The sequence below is a fragment of the Schistocerca cancellata genome, chromosome 4, assembly GCF_023864275.1.
Source record: "Schistocerca cancellata isolate TAMUIC-IGC-003103 chromosome 4, iqSchCanc2.1, whole genome shotgun sequence".
NCBI classification, from domain to species: domain Eukaryota; kingdom Metazoa; phylum Arthropoda; class Insecta; order Orthoptera; family Acrididae; genus Schistocerca; species Schistocerca cancellata.
The window spans coordinates 48,748,370-48,755,485 of record NC_064629.1 but is presented as its reverse complement, the minus strand read 5'-3'; positions in this window follow the sequence as shown (position 1 = coordinate 48,755,485).

Below are 7,116 nucleotides of genomic sequence, written 5' to 3'. Positions count from 1 at the left end.
GCTGATGACATAAGCAGTTTGGTCGCATAGTTCTTGAACCCATTGTTTGACCTTTCGCGTAAATTTTCTTTACATAAACGGCCGTATCTTGGCTCTGAGCACTATAGGACTTAACATCTATGGTCATCAGCCCCCTAGAACTTAGAACTACTTAAACCTAACTAACCTAAGGACAGCACACAACACCCAGCCATCACGAGGCAGAGAAAATCCCTGACCCCGCCGGGAATCGAACCCGGCAACCCGGGCGTGGGAAGCGAGAACGCTGCTGCACGACCACGAGATGCGGGCGGCCGTATCTTTAGATTGCGTTGACATAGAAGCTCACTTTTTTACACCACCAAGGAACCGGTTACCGCAAGAAGTGTGATACATTTCCGCTTATTATGTCCACCCGTTCTGGGTGTAAACGGGTTTTAGGGGTTGGGTAGACCGATAGACGGTCAAGAAAGTGAGACTAGTAGGGTTCCGGTTTAGGTGTCGAAATCCTAACAACGAAAACAGCTACGACAGCTACTGAAGATGACGGCCGCATAAATAACACCCCCTACTCTTTATTCGAAATGTTCTAGTTGCAGTCGATACATCACCATATTAATCGTAGCTACGCATTCGATCTAAATCACGTTTACAAGAATGCAAATAGAATCTATTTGCCTATACACGTGGTAATTCACATCCCAGTAGTAATGCCACCGCGTTTTAGAGGTGCGAACATTCCCATTGCTAGCTAGCTTAAGAAACACTTCGGCTAATGAACGTTTTCTGGCTGTGGCGAGTCTAGTGGAGAATTCGAAACAGTGTAGAATACGTTTGGCAGGTATGTAGCCGTTTATTTCCTGGGGTGGTGCAGAATTATCCTACTAAATTTACTCTCTAATAACAGTATTTTGTTATTTCAATAAACATCCCGAATGATTGTCACATAAGCGGTGACATAAAGGAAGAAAATTCATGTATTTGAGTCCAGAAAGCTCTATGCAACAGAAACTGCAGATCATTTTGCCATTTTCAAATGGTTCAAATGGCTCTGAGCACTATGGGACTCAACATCTTAGGTCATAAGTCCCCTAGAACTTAGAACTACTTAAACCTAACTAACCTAAGGACATCACACACACCCATGCCCGAGGCAGGATTCGAACCTGCGACCGTAGCAGTCACGCGGTTCCGGACTGCAGCGCCAGAACCGCTAGACCACCGCGGCCGGCTTGCCATTTTCATTGCGAAATTGCCGGCTTATTCATGTCTGGGGTAATAATAGAGGGCTGTTTGCCTGGGTTATCTGCTAGCGTAGTGAAAGGAAGGTCTGGTTTGTTTTCGGTTCTAATCTCGATGGAGGCAGGTAGAATATCACTAAAGCAATTTTAAGAAATTATCGCGCCCCCAATACGTTTTATCGCTACCTTTATTCTGTACTGGCGCCCTGTGGATGTCAATATGACACTCTTGTAGAATTTCATACATGTTACTGCCTACTTTTTCCGCTTCTGTCAATAATGGAATTGACTTAAGTGTGGCACTGAATGATTTTTAACTGAATTTCGTTATGAATCTTCACGCATTGCTAAATTTGCACACTTTCATGGTAGGTCAGCAACGGTAATCCAGTATGACTGGTCTGAACGTTGACACAGACCGTTTCGCCGCCGAATGCGGATAATATTTTGCTAATTCGTAACAATCTGGGGTTCTATGTCTTACTAAAACAGTTATGTTATGTCGATAAGTAGAAATTCATTTTTATTGATACAGTTCATACCAATTAGCGTTTCTTCTTTCAGTTCTTTCTTATATTTACGTGTTGTATTTAACACACTAATCAGCATTAATATAGTCTTACAAATTATTGAAAACAGTCTAAAAAAGTTCAGATAGTTTGTCAATTTCACGCCTGTGCATAGTATGTTGGTAGCACTTCGTCGCCTTGCCTGTTATGCTGTGTAGCAGACTTTAAGGCCGTGCGGATCAGCATAACGAAAAGGCGAGGGGTCTCGCTCGTTTTGTCCACGACTGTACATGTGCTGGTTACCATATGCATCCTGGCTCCATCCCTCTGCATTGCCGAAATCTGCTGAACAGAATTCTTGTACTTATTCCTCCTACACTCCTCCATTATCATACTCTTCCATACGTGATGTAGTGAACTGTGGCTACAGTCCTCCCTCGAATGTCTACATGTAATGCAGCTGTTGAAAGCTGCTCTATCCTTCACATTCATCTCGATGATTGAACAAATGACGTTGGTTTGACAATGACAGCTCAACAAAACATGAATGTGCACCACCAATTCAGGTCACTTGAGTGGCGAAAAAAATAGTCGCCATCTTCGATTATGGTTGTTGAGTGGACGTGGCCAAGTTGGTCATCTTCCCGCCTAAATTCAAACTTCCCGCCATAATCCGCCATCTTCGATGATGTCACGGTGGCGCTGTCTGGTGGCGACGATATCAAATTAGCCAGTTGGACTCTGGACTTCGTGGTGAACAGACCTGCATGATATTGTTTAAAGAATATTAAAGACAAGTCTGGTTTTCCCGTCATTATTGTGCTGGAATTTGAACTTCTCGCCATTTCCTGAGGGGTGGGGGGCTAGATTAGTGGGGGTAGCCCAAGTGTACAATCTTACACCACATGGTGGATACACTGGGTGCACCCATCTTGACTGACGTCACAGTCGCCATCGTGGATGACGTCACAGTGGCGCTCTCTGGTGGCGACGAGATGTACTAAGTCAGTTGGAGTCCAGACCTCATGGTGAATACACTGGGTGTCACCATCTTCGATTATGTCACAGATGAGAGCGCCCTCTGGTGGTGTCGATCTGTACTAAGTCAGTTGGAGTACTGACCTTGTGGTGAACACACCTCCATGGAATTGTTTAAATAAAGTGTTATGTCCAAGTCCTTTTCCCACGAATCCTTAGGAGGTAGTGGCAGTCTGGTGACTAAGGTCAGTACAAGTGTCTATTCTTTCGTGCCATTTTGTTACCTTAATAGAGACATGGGAATTGAAATTAAAAGTTGGTGCCAGTTCGGAGGAAGAGGTGGCGGTCGGGTGAATTAGATTAGTGGAGGTAGGACAAGTGAGCTATTTTCATGCGATTTTCTTTGCTTAGTAGAGATAAGAGCAGTGTGATGCATTATCCTGTTGGAATTTGAACTTCCCGCCATTTTCTAAGGGGTGGGGGGTTAGGTTAGTGGACTTAGCCCAATTGACCTTCTTCCCGCCATTTTCGTGGTGTGATGCATTATCCTGCTGGAATTTGAATTTCCTGCCAATTTTTTTCTGGAGGGTTAGGTTAGTGGAGGTAGCCCAATTGACTTCTTCCTGCCAAAATTCAAACTTCCCGCCAAAATCCGCCATCTTGGATGATGTCATGCACTGTTGCCAAGTCTACACGCTGCTATCTTGGATGACGTCATCACCGCCACCTTGGATACATCTGGCAACAATGTAATGTGGGGTGGCACCCCCCCACCCTTGTCCCACTACTTGTAACATATGCCAGACTCAAACCCTCTCCCACTAAGCTAGAGAGCTTTGGCTCATTGTATCCCATAGAATTGTTAACAAATTTTGACTCTCGTTGTATGTTTTATTATTGCTCTCTGGGTACAGGAAGGTGCTATGTATACATCTACTTCTGTAGCAGATGGCTCACTTTAATCACTCACCTGCAACATTTCCATAATACTCGTCTCCACTGCTAATTAACTGTTAGATGCAACTTCACCTAACCCTCAAGTTCAACTGTTGGATGTAGTGGTAACCAACATTTTCACTAAGTATATAACAATAAACCAAGAGCACATGTATTAAAATACCAAGACATAATCTTCTTATTTGAATTATCAAAAAATGTAGTTATGGGGACTAAGAACTATACAACAGGCCACTATACTTGCTCCACACCAAACTAAAAATTCACAAGGGCAAACCAATATGACAGTTCTTTCAGCAACATGTATTCAAAAGAATCCTTACGGTTTAGTAATACCATTAGGATAACTTCACTCATGACACCAGAAAGCTAACGCTTCTGCTTCAGTGCTTAGCACAAACCGCAATAGAATTCTAAGCACTGAGATAGTCGACAGTGTATGACAAAAAGAGAAGAATTTACTGCACTCCATTAATTCAAATGTAAGTATTCATGCTTTAAACCACCCCCAATTTCTACCTCACATTAACGTACAAAATTCCCGAGAACAGTCATCAGCTATCATTTTACGGTGGAAATCCAAGCTCAGCTTTCCACAGAATGGCAAAAGAAATATTTACAGGATACCTAATGCCTTACTCTGAATGTACACTCCTGGAAATGGAAAAAAGAACACATTGACACCGGTGTGTCAGACCCACCATACTTGCTCCGGACACTGCGAGAGGGCTGTACAAGCAATGATCACACGCACGGCACAGCGGACACACCAGGAACCGCGGTGTTGGCCGTCGAATGGCGCTAGCTGCGCAGCATTTGTGCACCGCCACCGTCAGTGTCAGCCAGTTTGCCGTGGCATACGGAGCTCCATCGCAGTCTTTAACACTGGTAGCATGCCGCGACAGCGTGGACGTGAACCGTATGTGCAGTTGATGGACTTTGAGCGAGGGCGTATAGTGGGCATGCGGGAGGCCGGGTGGACGTACCGCCGAATTGCTCAACACGTGGGGCGTGAGGTCTCCACAGTACATCGATGTTGTCGCCAGTGGTCGGCGGAAGGTGCACGTGCCCGTCGACCTGGGACCGGACCGCAGCGACGCACGGATGCACGCCAAGACCGTAGGATCCTACGCAGAGCCGTAGGGGACCGCACCGCCACTTCCCAGCAAATTAGGGACACTGTTGCTCGTGAGGTATCGGCGAGGACCATTCGCAACCGTCTCCATGAAGCTGGGCTACGGTCTCGCACACCGTTAGGCCGTCTTCCGCTCACGCCCCAACATCGTGCAGCCCGCCTCCAGTGGTGTAGCGACAGGCGTGAATGGAGGGACGAATGGAGACGTGTCGTCCTCAGCGATGAGAGTCACTTCTGCCTTGGTGCCAATGATGGTCGTATGCGTGTTTGGCGCCGTGCAGGTGAGCGCCACAATCAGGACTGCATACGACCGAGGCACACAGGGCCAACACCCGGCATCATGGTGTGGGGAGCGATCTCCTACACTGGCCGTACACCACTGGTGATCGTCGAGGGGACACTGAATAGTGCACGGTACATCCAAACCGTCATCGAACCCATCGTTCTACCATTCCTAGACCGGCAAGGGAACTTGCTGTTCCAACAGGACAATGCACGTCCGCATGTATCCCGTGCCACCCAACGTGCTCTAGAAGGTGTAAGTCAACTACCCTGGCCAGCAAGATCTCCGGATCCGTCCCCCATTGAGCATGTTTGGGACTGGATGAAGCGTCGTCTCACGCGGTCTGCACGTCCAGCACGAACGCTGGTCCAACTGAGGCGCCAGGTGGAAATGGCATGGCAAGCCGTTCCACAGGACTACATCCAGCATCTCTACGATCGTCTCCATGGGCGAATAGCAGCCTGCATTGCTGCGAAAGGTGGATATACACTGTACTAGTGCCGACATTGTGCATGCTCTGTTGCCTGTGTCTATGTGCCTGTGGTTCTGTCAGTGTGATCATGTGATGTATCTGACCCCAGGAATGTGTCGATAAAGTTTCCCCTTCCTGGGACAATGAATTCACGGTGTTCTTATTTCAATTTCCAGGAGTGTATACAGAATAAGAAGCAAGCAACAATTGAGGTAGATGGCCAACAAACTCTTCCATAGCTAAGTCCTATTATTTACACTATACACCAGTCAGAAAACTTATATAGTGTAAGTGCTTCAATAAATTCTCACAGATAGTAAAAATGCACTAACAAAGTTACCAGCTGGTTGTACTGAAAGTTCAACATGACTTGAACAGAGTTGTGTTTTCACTCCCATATAATCAATTTATTATTCCCATTAAATACTAAACCACACTCAGAATAAACAAAATGCTTTTCAGGCCTGTTGACAACTCAAGTTAGCAAATACCACTTACTGCACTTGTACAACATCACCATGTCACCTTTGCCAATAATATTATAAAGTCACAGTAGTCATTAAAAGAAAGCATGTGGAATAAGTATACAACTGTTCCGCTTCACCAAGGCAATGAGAAGGTGCTAGTTTTATAAATTATAGGCACAAGTACTCACCGCAAAGATGTTTTAGCCAGCCAAAGCCTATCTCAAATATGCACTAAAGAGTTCCTGTACTAGATTTGCTGAATATATGTCGCTAGATATGTACACTATAGACTTGTAGCTTGACTCATGAAAACAAAAAACAAAAAATTTCTCAACTGGTATATTGCACTCGAACTATCAATATGTACAAACATCCATCCAAAAGATAAAGTTCAACAAAGTACCACTCCACACAACTTATACCATAAACAATGAGACAAATGTGCACAAAAAAGAGAAAGAACAAATTTAAAGTTTAAGTTAAAGCGTTTGCAGTCCAGAGATAATGTCTATCGATCTGACTCCTATTTTTTATCTTATTTTATTTTATTTATTTGTTTATTTATTGAGTTATCAGTCTTCTGACTGGTTTGATGCGGCCCACCACGAGTTCCTATGCTCTGCCAGCCTTTCCATCTCACAGTAGCACTTGCAACTTACGTTCTCAATTATTTGCTGGATGTAGCCCTCTACAGTTTTTACCATCTACAGCTCCCGCTAGTATTTTTAAGTTATTTCCTGATATCTTAAAAGAAGCCCTATCGTCCTGTCTCATCTTCTTGTCACTGTTTTCAATATATTCGTTTGCTCGCCTATTCTGCGGAGGACCGCCTCATTCCTTACCTTGTCAGTTCACCTAATTTTCAACATTCTTCTGTAGCACCACGCCTCAAATGCTTCGAGTCTCTTCCATTCCGGTTTTCGCACAGTCCATGTCCCACTGTCACACAATGCTGGTCTCCAAACGTACATTCTTATGTTTGATACCAGTAGGCCTATTTTGGCCAAGAACTTTTTTGCCAGTGTTCGTCTGCTCTCAATATATCCTCTTTGCTCCGTCTGTCACGGGTAATTTTGCTCGCCAGGTAGCAGAATT